At 45.8% G+C, this 15,610-nt stretch overlaps 1 protein-coding gene across 1 annotated transcript in view; it reads right to left on the bottom strand.

The window, feature by feature from the left end:
- LOC107107290 (phosphatidylethanolamine-binding protein 4-like) overlaps nt 1–10,268 on the bottom strand; it is a gene marked incomplete at its 3' end in the record, with an annotated part of 150,511 nt that extends 140,243 nt beyond the window's left edge. The window contains exon 1 of the mRNA XM_015407571.1: nt 10,183–10,268. The remainder of the gene's footprint in view (nt 1–10,182) is intronic.
- Between the last annotated feature and the right edge of the window lie 5,342 nt (nt 10,269–15,610).

Here is a 15,610-nt window from a genome sequence, read left to right as displayed (position 1 = left end):
TTCCCCTCACGGTAGGCCGAATGGCCCCATACCTATCTGAAATACAAGCACCACAACGGCACAGAGCCTTTTCACTAGCAAGATTCAATGCACTACCATCAGCAATCTTGCATGGGAGATATAATAAGTAGCATATACGGCTAGACTTTGCCATTGTAACTCTGGATGCACTGAGACAGTTTCACATATATTTTTTAGATATTTAAACCCTATTTTAGCCAAAATGATGGACCTTCCTGGTGCTTTAAAAGTGCACCGTCTTCTGAAGGACTCCGCTACTGAAATATCAGTGAAGGTAGCCATGTTTTTACAATCAGCTATAAAGCGACGTCAGGAAAAACTACCAAAATGAGCAACTTTGTAACAAATTGTTTTGTCACATTATGCAATATTACGTAGTTTGCAAAATACTTGGTTGTATATGGTTTTATATGTATATTTTCTTATAGTAATCTTCTTTTAAGGTATTTTTTTATGCCAATAAAGGCTAACTGACTGACAGCCACAGAGATATAAGGCGAGGGGTGGAGTCTCCTTGAGTAAAAGTAAGTAAAGGTAGGACCCCCCAGAAAGTCCCATTACAAGAGGACCCCCCTTCCCAAAACAAGCACCATGAAAATATCTTCTTGCAATGTGTGCATCCCCGTATTTTGTTCCCAGGTTATGAACTGGGGAGAGGGACATTTTTCCTGTCTATAAAACCACTGTAATGTTTAAATTGCTTTTCTGTTTGGTGAAAGATTTTGGTGGGTTAATTTATGGTCAGGGCTAGCAACCAGCAATAGCAGTATTGGTTAAAGGAACCAAAGAGCTCATGAATGGTCCCGCCTTTGTGCTCAAGGAACGTGGGGAGAAAAAATTAGGCCCAAAGTGCACCCTGCTAGAAGGGCTAAGTATGTGCCAACGGGTAAGCCAGGAAAGATTTCTGCAAGCTTATCTGCAGGGACCACATCCAGCAACACCTGTCATGCTGGCATCAGTCCCTTCGCTTCCTGTCACTTGTCTCCATATACAGAGTTCTTTTACCTTCCCACTGAATAGCTGGTAGGGTTGCCAACAACCTGAAGAAAAACTATCCTGCCCCTTTAATAGAGGCTTAATGGGATATTATTTACATCCATGCCAGGAAAAGCTTCAACAGCCCATTTCCACATACTAAGCCTCTGTTAAAAGGGCAAGACTCTTCCCCAGGTTGTTGGCAACCTCAATCACCACATGTAAAATTGCACACAGCAGGAAGAACAATTGGCTCTACCCTGTGGTATGTTGACTCCTGTGACTGACTTTTTAAAAGCTTAGAAATGCTGTACAAAAAACTGAAGGACTGTGAAGGCTATTTTTGGGCAGGAACGCACAGGAACGGAGTTCTGGCTGGCTTCAGAATTGGCCACGCCCACTACAGCCAAAACATCTGCGTGTGTGGCTACAGAGGGAAGTCCTGGAGAGCGCACCCCCTGGCGACTCCGAGGCGGGCAGGCCAGGGCCCCCCAAGAAGGATCGGGGAGGCATTTAAATGCCTCCCCGTGCCTTCCCTGACCTGTCCAAGGGCTGGCTTGCTCAGGCTCCCTGCAGCTGCAGGACGCCCAGGCAAGCCAAGGGAAGGCATGGGGGTGTGGCCTAATGTGCTAATAAGCTGTGCTGTCAAGGGTGTGGCCTAATATACTAATGAGTTTCTGCTGTTGGGTGTGGCCTATTATGCTAATGAGTTCCTGCTGGGCTTTTTCTACAAAAAAAGCCCTGTGAAGGATTAATTCTTCACAGAAACAGAGAGCCTTGAGTAACAGGCTGCTCCAAGCAATCTGACTGGTTATCAAGTACTGAGCAGAGAAAGACTTTGTAACTGGATGCTGAGGAGACTTCAGTCTGATTTCATCTGTAGCTGAGAAGAGTCGAGCACTGACAGTTTCAGAATTCAGCCCTTACTGAGAGCAGTTGAACACTGACAGGAGAACTGGGGGAAAGTTGGCAAGGAAGTTTGGGAAGAAGAAGAAGAGAATGGATTCATACCCCGCCCTTCACTACCCAAAGATGTCTCAGAGCGGCTTACAAACTCCTTTCCCTTCCCCTCCCCACAACAGACACCCTGTGAGGTAGGTGGGGCTGAGAGAGCTCTTGACAGAAACTGCTCTTTTTCAAGAACAGCTCTTATCAGAGCTACGGCTTGCCCAAGGTCATCCAGCCAGGTGCAAGTGGAGGAGTGGGGAATCAAACCCGGTTCTCCCAGATTAGAGTCCGCGCACTTAACCACTACACCAAACTGGCTCTCAGGGACCACATCCAGCAACACCTGAAGACTCCCATATGGGCCAAAGAAAGAGGATAGATCTTCTAGTGACAGGGATAATTTCTCTACCCAGTCAAACAGGGAGTGAGCTCTGAAGAGTACAGAGATCCCTTATCTGGTGTGGTTAGAAACTGCCTTTAGTGACCTTAAGAGTCAGTTAAAAACTCAAGACAAGTACTGGTGTTTCAAGAGAAGGGTTTTGTGTACTGGAAAGGGTGAACCAGCCTTCTGGAAACCAAAACAGTCTGTGAATTTGCAAAGAAAGTGTACTCTAGAGTGTTTGGGGAAACACTGGAACAAAAGCCTCTCAACATAAAGATTTGAGTCACTGAGAAAAACTTAAGAAACTCTCATTCACCTGAAACATAAGAACTAAAGTCTGTGCATGTACTGGTTTTACCTCAGAAATTTCAGCCCCTCATTCCACCTGACCTTTCCCCTCTATGTTAAATAAATTATTTTTCTATTTTTGAATTTCAAAATGCCTTGAGTGCCATTTAAGTGGTTTAAGTTAAAGGGTGATCCTGACCCTTCCTTCAGGTTCCTGGGCTGAGCCAATGGCCAAAATATCATACTGTGACAGGGTGGAATAGCCAGAGTTCTTCAGCAAAGAAGAAAACCCATTACTAGGGTGGCTCAGTCAGTAAAGGGAAAGAAAAATGGAAGGAAAATTGTGCCTCTGAGGGAAGGAAGAGGGTGGGGTCGTCATAATTCCACATACAAAATAATAATAATAATAATTCCACATACTAACAAGGTAACCCAGTACTTGGAAGCAGACCACACCACACTGCATGGTACTCCAGTACAGAGGTGGAGAGTGGCATGGAGGAGAACAAATACCTGTCCTAAATCTAGTCTTTAAGATGTTAACCGCTAGTTTAACTGTTATACAACAGGAAGGGCAACATTTTCCCACTGTTTAAAGACTGCTTATGCAAGGTAATAACAACTCAATTTGACTTTAATTCAATATACTCTGTGAACCATCATAAATTTATCTCAACCTTTGTTAAAGACTACCAAGTGATTTCATATGCTCCCAGCCTGCGAAGAGAACTGTGATCCTCACACAAGTTTGGGAAGATATTTGGAAGGACTTCCCTCCCTCAAATGAGATAACGTATCTCCCATAACGCACGTGCTATAATTTAACACCTACAGCTATCAAAAAGTAAGCCTGCCAGCATTCGTCATCAAAGGCTGGCATGACAGGGTCTTAAGATCTGGACCCAGAAAATTTTCCTTAATGCCTCTTTCACATTCTTACATTTTTTATAACATCGGCTTCATGAAGACCTCAAAATCGTGCCCAGTATTGTGTCATTTGGGGTGACCTCAAAAGATGGGATGATATGATTTTGTTGCTGGATGCTGGTGTCCCTCCCTCATTTATGCCTGTACAGCTTCTGACAGACCAGTCTTGTGTTAAGTTAATGGCCCAGAATGGTCAGCAGATGCTTCTTCATTGACACTAATTATTAGGAGGGGATCTCTGATGGCTCTTTTAAGCATTCACGAAAGGCTGCAGGTGAGCCCTTCAAGCTGTGACAGGCGAAGATTAAGAGAGAGAAAAAGCAAGCTTAAATTTAGATTCAGGATGGAGAGAAAAGGCAACAAAACAGGTGTCAGTTCACTGAAGCACACTGGAGGCACAGAATCTCTCTTTTATCTTTCTCTGCGGATCTGATGCTGGGGTAGCTGATCTGCTGCCTCACAGGAGTAACCTCCTTGCTTCCACCTGTGCTCTGTGTATTTGTAAATGAAGTCATTTCTATAGTCTGTGCATCAGTCTCCAGTGTTCCCTCATCCAAAAGGACCCTATCAGGCAGTGGAACTTATTGCCACTCAGGGAAGTGGGAAGCACATACCACAACATGCCTGTTTCTCATTTTGTATGGAGAACATGGGGTTTTTCAGGGTTTATTAATCTGAAGCAGAGGTCATTTGGGGGGGGGATCGCGGGGTAACGCAGTTCCCCCGGGTGAGGTGCGGGGGCAGGGCACATGATGAAGCCCTGCCCCCTGCTTCCAGCCACCCCGCTTCCGGCCCTCATTCAGCCAGGAGGAGGCAGGAGAAGAGAAAGGGTCAGTTGCTTCCTCCCCGCCTCTCCCCACCCCTGCCTCCCTGGAGCCAGGGAGGGCCTTGACGGGGCTTCCTCACACTCGCGCCGGCCTTGCAGGTCCACCGCCGGGCCCCTGATGTCAGGGGGTGTGGCATATGCTAATGAGTTATGCTAATGAGTTCCCCTAGCTCTTTTTCTACGAAACGACCCCTGATCTGAAGCAAAAAGCTTGGATCTTGTACATGAAATACAAAATAAAACACGGAAAATACACTCTGTTTCCCATAAAGTTGTCTAAATCTGGCATTGTCTTGAAAATCCTCTTTTAATTACATAAGAGAAGCCCTGCTGTATTGGAATTCAAGATATGTAAGGTTCCCCAGCCACTGATCAAACCCACACTTGCTTTGCTTCTGCAAGGCAGCTGTATCACATGCTTCAGACTAAGCAGTAATTTTCTCTACCACTTCAATCAAGGCCTGTGGAAAAAAGAATTGGAGTCTCTGGGGTCCTGAAAATTAAATGCAGGCACTGATTTTGCACATCTAATATTTAAGAATCTTATGCTCATTACCCCCAAACTTAAGCCTAGAAACCAGACATATATTTCTTCTACCCTGCTTTTAACCCTTGCTTACAGACTGAAATGTTTAAATCCATGTTAGTGATGATGAACACGAAACAATGTATTTCAGATTACAAGGGTTTTTTTAAAGAGGTGTGATCCTATGAATCTGAGTGAAAATGGAAAGGAATAAATAGGTATTTGACAAAGTCTGTTCCCTTATTGATCTGCCATAATTATTGCTCTGCCTTTATTACATGCTCAGCTTCAGGGTTGGTGTATAGTACTGTGGAATATGGTGCTTCAGTGTGGCTCAACAGCCCCCATGTCCACAAACTTGATGTTCAACTTAATACAATGAGAACCATCAGCACATGTATTAAAACCCACTCAGGCCTATTGGCTACCCACCTTGTGCCACATTGCTCCCATGTATATCCAAAGACCAGATGCTCTTTTTCATGAATATAGAAAGATCACTGAAAACGGAGAGTTGCCCATCCACAAAGATATGCTCAACAGCCCCCATGTCCACAAACTTGATGTTCAACTTAATACAATGAGAACCATCAGCACATGTATTAAAACCCACTCAGGCCTATTGGCTACCCACCTTGTGCCACATTGCTCCCATGTATATCCAAAGACCAGATGCTCTTTTTCATGAATATAGAAAGATCACTGAAAATGGAGAGTTGCCCATCCACAAAGATATGGCTGATGCGGGCCTCTCCAGACTAAGATCCTGGCACCCAGCAATAAGACCTGCACAAATCCTGTGATCACAAAAATCTCTAAAGAATGAATGGTTGTGTTGCAGACATGGATGCAAACAGTTCCACCCAATAGCCATAACGATAAACACCAATGAGAGCACCTCAGGATTTGACCTGCCACGTAAAATATGGAAGACAGCTAATAGAATACGGACAGGCTTTGGCAGTTGTGCAGACCTGTTGTTTAAATGGGGCAAAATACCAGGACCCAAATGCAACTGTGGTACAGCCCACCAAACTATTTTCCATCTGTCACAGGAATGTGAACAGTTGTGCTTTGCAGGGAGATGTGACGGAGGAGCTCTTGGAACTCTCCCCAGCTGTGATTGAGTGGACTGAAAATTTAGATAATAGTATTTTGGGGGATTACCAAATCAGTATGTATACCTGTTGTATCAATTTGGTTACATATTTTATATTATTATGTGCTTCCTGTGTGCAACTCTGCCACACAACAAATATTTGTGTGCGTGCCCCCCACTTCTAAGGTGAAGTAGCAGGTTAGTAAAGAAAGGGTCTTCTTAGCTCTTCATCTGTTGAACTTTCTCCCTGTATCTTTTTACCTGCAGCCTACCCTTTTAGATGCCAAATGAAAACGTCCTTTTTCCTCATCAGAATTAGGAGCTGGGAGATCCCGGGTCAAATCCCCATTCTGCCATGGAAACTTACTGTGTGGCTTTGTGCTTAACACTCTCAGCCTAACCTACCTAGAAAGGCTGCTGTTGTAAGGATAAAGTGGAGGGTGAATGGTGTCGTAAAGTGTATTAGGTTCCTACCGGGAAGAAGAGCAGGGCATAAATATCTAAATAAATAATACGTACTTTCCCCTCATATTTTTTCTACTTTTAACATCTGCTAGATTTCTTCTGCAGTAATAACTAATGATTTAAACTGCATTTCATTTTTTAGACTTTATTGTGTCACAAGCAGGCTCAAGTACTGTGTTATGAAGTGGCATAGAAATCTTTTAAGTAAATCAACATCCACTGGCATTTGGACACAGGAGAGAACAAGAGATAAAGGGGCTGCGGTGACTCAAGTGGTTAAGACGCTGAGCTGCAGACTGGAAGGTCGGTAGTTCAGCAGTTCAAGACCCGAGTGCCGCATGACGGAGTGAGCTCCCGTCTCTGGTCCCAGCTCCTGCCAACCTAGCAGTTCGAAAGCAAGAAATTGCAAGTAGATAAATAGGTACTGCTTCAGTGGGAAGGTAACAGCATTCCGTGCGCCTTGGCGTCTAGTCATGCCGGCAGGGCCGCCTCGCTCACTAGGCAAACTAGGCATTCACCTAGAGCACACCGGCCCCTAGGGGTGCCAAACTGCACCTGCCCGCCCCCGTCAAAAGCCCTGCATATAGTCCCTGAACGTGTGACCTCCGCCGCCGCTGCCGCAGCACCACCATCAGGAGGGGGCGGGGGGCGAGGAAGGAAGCGCCCCACCCACTACTCTCGGTGCCTGTCCCGAGGGGCTCCTCCACGGCATTGGGGCTGCATCAGCGGAGGAGGAGAAGGTGGCGGTGGAGAGGCGGGCCCTGCACAGTTGCCTTCTCCCTGCGAGGGAGCTCCTGCGGCCAAGTCCAAGAGGAGACCGAGAGGACAGCACCAGGCCCGGAGCGGATGGGCCGCCTCAGTTCCTAAAGGCCACACGGCCAGGATCACTACATGCCAACTTACCTCTCCAAAGAAAAAAGATCCTGCAAAGCCTCCAGACGCAGCCACTTCTTCCTACCACCCCTCTCCTTCCACTCCCCAAACCCGTGTCCCAAAGCGCCATAGTCTGGCTCCCGGCTGCCCCCCGCCCCCGCAGGGCTCCTTCTCCCCTCCGTCCGGGCAAAAGACTAAACAGCCCTGCCGGGCAGCAGGGGTCTTCTTTCTGGAGAGATCAGGCATGATCGTCTGAAATCGGGGGGGGGCACCTTCCAGTTGCTACAGAACCCGTGGCCAGCCGGGATGCTTAAAAAAAAAGGAAAATGCCGGGGGGGGGAGGTGAAGAGGAGGAGGGTCCCATCAAAGGTTAGGTTAGGACGGAGGGCACCTGGAACACAGCCAGGGGAGGAACAGAGGTCAGAGTGACAAGGGGCAGAGCCTGCCAGCACTTACTTCAGTCAGAGATCCGCCCCGAAAGGGTGAGAAAAACCTTCCTTTTCACCACCCTGTGTGAGGGTGACAGGGTGCCAGTGCATTAAAGGATGATTCATCTGTATAACATGATCTTAAGTGTAAAGCAAAGTACATGTGTCCATGCAGGAACACATGTGTCTTTCTGGGCCTTGTGTTGTTTATCCTTGTTTGAAAATTGGTGAGCGCACGGGGGGGGGGGGGGGGAGGGGGAGCATGTATGGGGGGAGAACCCCCGGAGCAAATCGGGGAGGGGGGGGGGGGGGTGCAGTGCCAGAAGGTATCCTCGGCTAGTCTGCAAAAAACCCTGAGGCCGGCCCTGCATGCCGGCCACATGACCACAGAAATGTCTTTGGACAGCGCTGGCTCTTCGGCTTGGAAACGGAGATGAGCACCGCAACCCTAGAGTCAGATTCGACTGGCTTTCGAGCAAGGGAAACCTTTCCCTTTACCTAACACTATCAAGAACGCTGTCAACATGGGCCTATTATCTAAAATCAATCAGTGCCTCAAAGTTTGTTCAAAGAGGCAAGGAACCACAAGGAAATGAGTCATTAAGAACCTACGCAGTTTTAATGGAGTAGTGCTGAGTGAGAAATCTAAAACGAGTAGATCAAAATCAAGCCCACCTCCAGAATCTCATCTGTCTTCCTGAAAATCCTCAGTATTATTATTTTATATAATTTACATAATTGAACACTTGCTGTGCTATAATAGTACCTAAAATTCACTGCCTATAGCAACTTCACCCTGCCTAATGAGAGCGCCAACCCTACACACCTGATGAAGCTTCCAAGGAATAAGGGACTATCTTGCTACACAAACAGAGCCAGCAAGATCCAAATAACTGCTAGCCTTTACACTTCTGAAAGAAAAGAGGCACCTTATTGTTCTGTCTCTGTAGCATCTGGAGCAGGGGGGCCCCAACACGGTGCCCGTGGGCAGCATGGCACCCACTGACACCTTTCCTGTACCCATCAAGTGTTTGTAGAAAATGGGCAAAGCCAGGTGGAGCTTTTGCCCAGCAGGGCAAATGAAGATCTGATTGGTCATGCAGAGTTTTTAAAAGTTACTTCAACAACAGCTGCCACCGCAGCACAAAGATCTTCACTGTGTTGCTGTGAGTGTACACAAGAAAATGTTTTTTATATAACTATATTAATTTTAAAAGGCATCCTATTAAACAGAGCTTTTGCCTGAAATGTTAAAGAGTTACAATTAGAGGTATGCATCTCACTCCTTGCCATTTCGTAGCCGAAATTTCCTAACTGCAGCAGCCACTTTGTAGTTGTGCCCACCACCCTGTGTCAAAATCCCAAAGTTGCCCACAGGATTGAAACGGCTGGGGACCCCCTGATCAACAGCAACCTTAGAACCTTTTTCACCTAGCATAGTCTGACTTAATGCTGTATCACACACTGTCCATTCCAATCACTAACACGAACTGCAGTCTTCAGGCTGTTCTACCATATCCAGAAATATCCTCTTCTCTCCACTACCTTCTGGAGATTCTTTTTTTTTTTTAATGTCCAACATTTAGCCCAATGATGAACTCTGGGGAACTGAAAATCTTGCTCCCGACTTTGTGATGTTCTTAAATGATCCCAATACTGCTGAAAAGCACTGAGACTTACTAGTGATTTCAGCTCTCATACTTAATTTCAGCTCAGAACAAGATGAGAGTAACCAGCTCGCAGGCTGTCTGCAGATGAAGTACAAACATAGGTTAGCAAAAACATTAATGCTTAACTATGTCCAGGCTGAAGATGCCAGAAAACTATACTACACATTACAGAACATCTCTTAAGACAACAATTGTATAATACGTATCTTTACAGGCAAGTTTTAAATCAGTGTTCTGAAAGTAACTTCAGATACTATCTTAGATCTAAGCCAAACTTTCAGGTTCAAGTTTCAAAAGTATATCACTGAAGTGATTTGTATAAAGGATTTGCTGGAATTAAACTCAGTGAGGTATATTTCCAAACACACATAAATAAAACTGAGGTGCTGATATTGCTAATTTCTCACTCCCTTATTATTCCACCACATGGAAAAACAATCAGAACTCTTTGCTATTTTGTGCAGCCTGATCCTATGCATGTTTACTCAGAAACAAGATTCACTAACTTCAGCAAGGTTTACACCCTAGTAACTCGTCACTTCCTCTCTTTTAGTCTAGCAACCCTGGTTCCTACAGAGATTACTGAGCTGCAATCAGATTTAGGAGAAGCAGCATGTTTTTAAAATCTGCCAGCATAAATGTACAGACTGGGAGCCAACCCCATTGAACTCTGTAGGATCTGCTTCCGAATGAACAAACAGAGGATCACATTTCACATGCCAGTAAGAAGACCTCAGCTTCTGGACTTTGTTACCTGGGACTGATGACTCAAAGCCAGGCAAACAGTTCAGGATAAACTTTCCACTGTGAACTAGTGAATAATCCCAGCAGCTGTAGAGATTGCTGTGGTAAACTGGGCCAGGAGACCGGCAGCTGACAGGTGCTGGGTGTGGGGGCAGCCGAACAGAAAGGAAAGCTGCTGCCGCTGTTGATTGGATGAGGGAACTGTCCTTCATGCCTCACAGCTGGCAGTTGGAGAGTGATTCCAGTACTTTCTCCACCCAGAGGTGGAGCACCAAAGCTGTAGACAGTTAGCCAGAGGAGGGTGGGTGGGGCTTTGAGTACAGAACTAGAAGCCTTTTGCCACAGGCCCCAGCTGGGAAGACAGAGGGGACTAATGAATTAAAGAAAATCATGTGAGATTTTTTTAAAAAATCAACAGCCTAACTTTATGCATAAATTCAGCAGGGCTTACTCCTGAGTAAGTATGCATAGGGTGACAGCCCAGGGCCCTGGGAAACTTTGCATGCTAGAAGGGGCTACCATTTTTTTCCAGGTAGAGCTTCCAAAAAAGAAACAGGAGAGCAAGAATTTTCTCAAAACTAATAGACGCTGCTATGACCCTCTTGCCCAGCCTGTGTATTTTAGGGTCTGTAGTATGGCATAATGTTTATAGGGCAAGGTAGAACTGCTGGGGCTGTGCTTTCTACTGCTGTTGATAGACGAGGTTTATTAACATAGCTTCCTCCCTGACTGGAGCAGATGCAGCCTGGTAGTGTGTCTGCATCTTTGACCTGCAGTTACTTATTCCTGTCCGCTGCCATTGTGGTACTGTGTGGCCAGCTCAATGTAACAGCTAGGCATGATGGAGGTCTAATTCAGACAACTTGGGCCTGCAGTATATCCAGAAGCTTACCTCCAGGCTGTACTATAAAGAACTAGTCTGGGCTGCAGGAAAAATGCAACTGCTAAGTAGTGCAGGAAGGTCTGTTGTTCCATTTTCAGTATGCAGTTAAATAAGTATATAACTTTGAAATGAAAGAAATGCAAGGGGCCCCAATAGCATGCTGTGCCATGGTCCAAAAATCATAGTTAAACCAGAGCCAGAAACATAGAAATTAAAAGAGAACAGTTAGGTTTAAGCCCAGAACCTTTTAACCTACTTATAGTGGAAACAATTCTTGAATGAGACATTTTTAATTGTATCTGTTACCCCCATCTAAGCACCTTGGTATGCTCAGAGTCACAGGAGCTAAAGAGGACTTTTTTCCCTTCCAGAATTGCTTAATATAAATATAGAAGTGATTGTGAAAAATTCACTCTTCACCAGGAGAATCGGGCCTGGGCAAAAATGGCCTGGATGGGTGAAGTTTAGAACACGGTCACTTTTCAAGCGCGCTGACTGCAAGTGATTTTTTTTAACCCAAATTATTCTACAATTTAACCCAAATTGTTCTTTTAAAAAACTATTCTTTTGTAATGCGATATCACAAATTTATAAAGCCTGACATTTCCAGGGCGGGGGGAAGCTAGTGCTCCAAGTGGAGCAGCAAATCCTCTGATCCCACCAGGCTCCTGCCCTGCACAGGATTTGTGAAGTCTCATTGGCTTATTTTCAAGAAATTCAGTAGACTTGCAAGCTTATTTGAAAACAGGTTTATCTGAATCATAATGGAGCATACTACGAAATAAAATATTATAATAAGGAGGAAAAAGGGTTTAAGTGGGCTGATCTGACGTAAGAGGAAGTATCCTGTCTGACTGGTCTATGCCTTTTAAAAAAACTGCTCATAATAAGATAGGACGCACCTAAAAATTTTCCTGTAAATGGATCGCAGTATCTTTTAAAAATTAAAAATAACCGGGGTGGTCCTAATTATTGCATCCAGTGCTCCCTCTAAGCTGTGGAGTCTTGTGAGCAAAAATTCTACTTTGTGAGCAACTGGCATTAAAGTTGTGAGCAAAACATTTGGCTGCTGCATAAATTTGTTTGCTCTGGAGCCCTCCTTCCTGAGCTAAGACAAAAATGTGTGAGCTGGAGGCTAAAAAACTGAGCTAGCTCACACTAACTCAGCTTAGAGGGAACACCGATTAGGACCAATATAAAAGACTAATGCAATCACTGTTTTTATTTAGATTTTATAGCTTAAAAGGTCTCTTGGAGAAGCAACTGGGATCTCCAGTTTACTTAACAAAGGAGGAGTCATCACCACGGACACCTTTGGCTGCTCCTGCCACAGCCACACTTGATCCCATTGCCCGCACTCTACGTGGCCAAACATCACGCTTGCTCTAGCAGGCAAGATAGATGGATCTGCAGGAGGAGAACTGATGATTCAAGAATGAGAATTTTTATTGTGCACAGGCTTAACTGAGATTCTTTGAAACATTTATCTAAAGAATAAAATTCCCAAGACCCAATCTGAAAAGGTCAACTATTTAAAAGTATTTTAGTTGCCGAACACAGATTAGATTGTCAAGGTAGATTTGGGGGCATTGTTCAACATATATCATGTTACGAAGAGACTTATCAAACACCGTGCCTCTGAAGTATTTAATAAAGAGACGGGAAGCTTCTGCAAGCTGTGAAGCTGACAGAAGAACTGCTTCAGCAATATTGATCTTGAGTTGTTCAAGGCATCAATCAGATCACGGGTATGAGCTTGAATTTTGGCACTCTAATATTGCTTTTGAATTTTCTTGCGGGTGATGCACTAGAGTTATGGTTAGATCTTTTGGTGGCTGCAAAAATATCCTTTGTTAGGTAATGGAAAGTGTCCCATACATATGGAAAGGATGATTAAAGCTTTCGAAACTGTATTTATAGGTAAATTGTCAGGTCTCATTTGTCAAAGACATAAAGAAGTTTGCTCCCCCTCAAAAAAACCATATTGGAATATAAATTGTACTATGTAAGAGGAATTGAATGGCAAATAAAATGGACAATGAAAATAATAAAAAAGCAAGTTCTGTGGTTTAGGAGTGGTCACTGAGAAGACAGCTCCAGGCAATTAAAAAGTGTGCCATGTTACTGAAACTTCAGAGCAGATAATTTAAATAATCCATAAGAAAGAGTGCAAAGTGTTCCCATCATAGAGTTGCCTAATTCAGAACAGCAACTGATAGAATTTCTTTAAAGTTCACGAGCAGGGAAAAGCTCAGCAAGTTTAACAACTTCCTACAAGGATGATGTGGCAGGAGCTGATGCTGCTAAAAACCGTGTCTATTTTTTCTATACTATTTGTCTTCAACTGGTATGCTAACACCCTCTTGTATCCCATGCCAAAGTGGGTTCGGCTACAGAAATTATCATAACTTTTGTACGTTGTGCGCGTTTATGACGATACGACTGAGGAGTCTTCCAGGACGCTAGGAGTGCCAAGAATCCGAAGCGGGTATGCCCCTGTGTATTTTAGGGTCTGTAGTATGGCATAATGCTTATAGGGCAAGGTAGAGCTGCTGGGGAGCGCTTGCCTCAGACGCGGGAACATCAGGGGTTGCACCACCTCCTTTTCCCGTCCCGGGTCTGGCTATTGCCCTGTCGCCTGCTTCGTTTCTCTCTCTGCTCAGCAGTTCGACCATTCACGCAACCAGCCCAGCGCCTCCTCATCGGCTTGCCGCTCCCTCCTTTTTATTCCCCCTTCCACTCTTGGCACTCCCCCCGTCCTGGCCCCACCCCCGTCTAAAGGTGCCGACGCTGAAGCTCCCAACCCCGCCCTTCCGCCCTCCGGCTCCCCAGAGGCGCGGCAGGTTGGAGCCGGTAGGAAGCTCCTGGCGGCGGGTTCCCGTGCTCCTGCCAGTGCGCGAGGGCGGTTCCTCACTCGGCCCGTGCCCTCGCTGCCGCTGCGCTCGTCCGCCGCTCGTCGCGCCCGGCTTCCCTCGTCGCCCTGCGCCTGCCGCCCAGAGCGCGGCGTCTCGCCCTCCTCCCCGTCATTAGCGTCGGTAGGTCGCGGGGTGAAGGATGGGAGAGCGTTGGGGGCTTGTTGTCTTGTTTCCCCCGGGGCGGCCGGGAGGGTTCCGCGGACGTCCCGGTGGTCACCGGGACAAAAACTCAACCTGCAAGAAGTATTCAGACCCACCAGAAAAATATAACAGATGCTGCGATTGGCAAAAGACAGAAGAGACCCCCACACTTCTGCAGCAGTATACCGCATATCCTGCAGTTGTGGACAAGTTTACATCAGGACCACACAACGTAGCATCCAGACAAGAATAAAAGAACATGAAAGACACTGCAGACTTGGCCAACCTGAAAAATCAGAAGTGGCTGAACATAGCCTAACTCAAACAGGACACAGTATCTTATTCCAAGACACTGAAATGCTGGACAGCACATCCAATTATCATGTCAGATTACACAGGGAAGCCCCTAGCAACCATTTGAACTTGCTATGGCAGTTGTGTGAGCATGTGGCAGGAAAGGAACCACTGCCTCCACCCATGGCCTTGGCTACAGGCATGGCAGGGGAGAAGAGGCAAGCCCAGTCCTTCCAGGAGACCAAATTACTTCTCCATCACCACCCAAAGACAGAGAGAAGCAGCAGAACAAGAAGAGGGTGGGGGAGGAGGAGGACGAGAAGAAGAAAAAGAATAAGTCATTGTCACTCGGAATCTCAGAGCAGTTTACCATCTCCTTTCCTTCCTCTCCCCACAGCAGACAGCCTGTGAGGTAGGTGGGTCTGAGAGAGCTCTGCTCTTGAGAGAACAGATATATGTAGACATAGAAGATATATAGTCACACCGTGTAGCAATACCTGAAAGGGCATGAACAAGGCAAACCCTACATTTTGAGTTCCTCCGTTCAGATTGCTCTTCACACAGAACTGGAGAGGAAAAGCAGGAATTTATTAAGGGTTAAAAAGAGACAGGAGACTGGACACAGCAATATACAGAAAGGAGTTCGGTAGAACGTAAAGACACTGACTTATCCTCCGGTATATATAATTCTATTTTGGTCATGGACTCCCCTGAACATTCCATCACGCTCCAAAATCAGTTCGCTCTCTGATCTGTCATTCAGAGGGTCTCCCTATCCACTGGCTGCTTTGCCTGAGTCCTGTCTCCAACATTCTAAACAGTCCTCTCCCCCCCACAGCCAGTCAGAACACAGAGGTCATTTGCATATGCGGCCTCACTGGCCTTTCCCTCTAACATTCTAAAGAGTTTGCTGTTGATGTTCTGAGGTAAAATAAATTTCCCCTTAGTGTCTGTCGGAGGAAACCATGGTTGCAAATCTCCAGGTGAGGGCTAAAGATCACTCAGAATTACAACTGCTTTCCAGAGGGCAGAGAACAGTTCCCCTGGAGAAAATGGTGGACTCTGTGTCCTTATATCCTGCTGAGATGGCCCCTGTATGACAGCCAATGTGACGTAGCAGTCAGGGCTTCAGCAATTAAAACTGATGTCCAGATGACCCAGATCAGTTCTCTTGGAGACAATGGCTGCTTTTGGGCAGTAGATTC

The sequence above is a fragment of the Gekko japonicus genome, unplaced genomic scaffold, assembly GCF_001447785.1.
Source record: "Gekko japonicus isolate JY-2015 unplaced genomic scaffold, Gekko_japonicus_V1.1 scaffold1154, whole genome shotgun sequence".
Classification (NCBI taxonomy): Eukaryota; Metazoa; Chordata; class Lepidosauria; order Squamata; family Gekkonidae; genus Gekko; species Gekko japonicus.
This window is presented reverse-complemented; position numbering and strand designations above follow the sequence as displayed.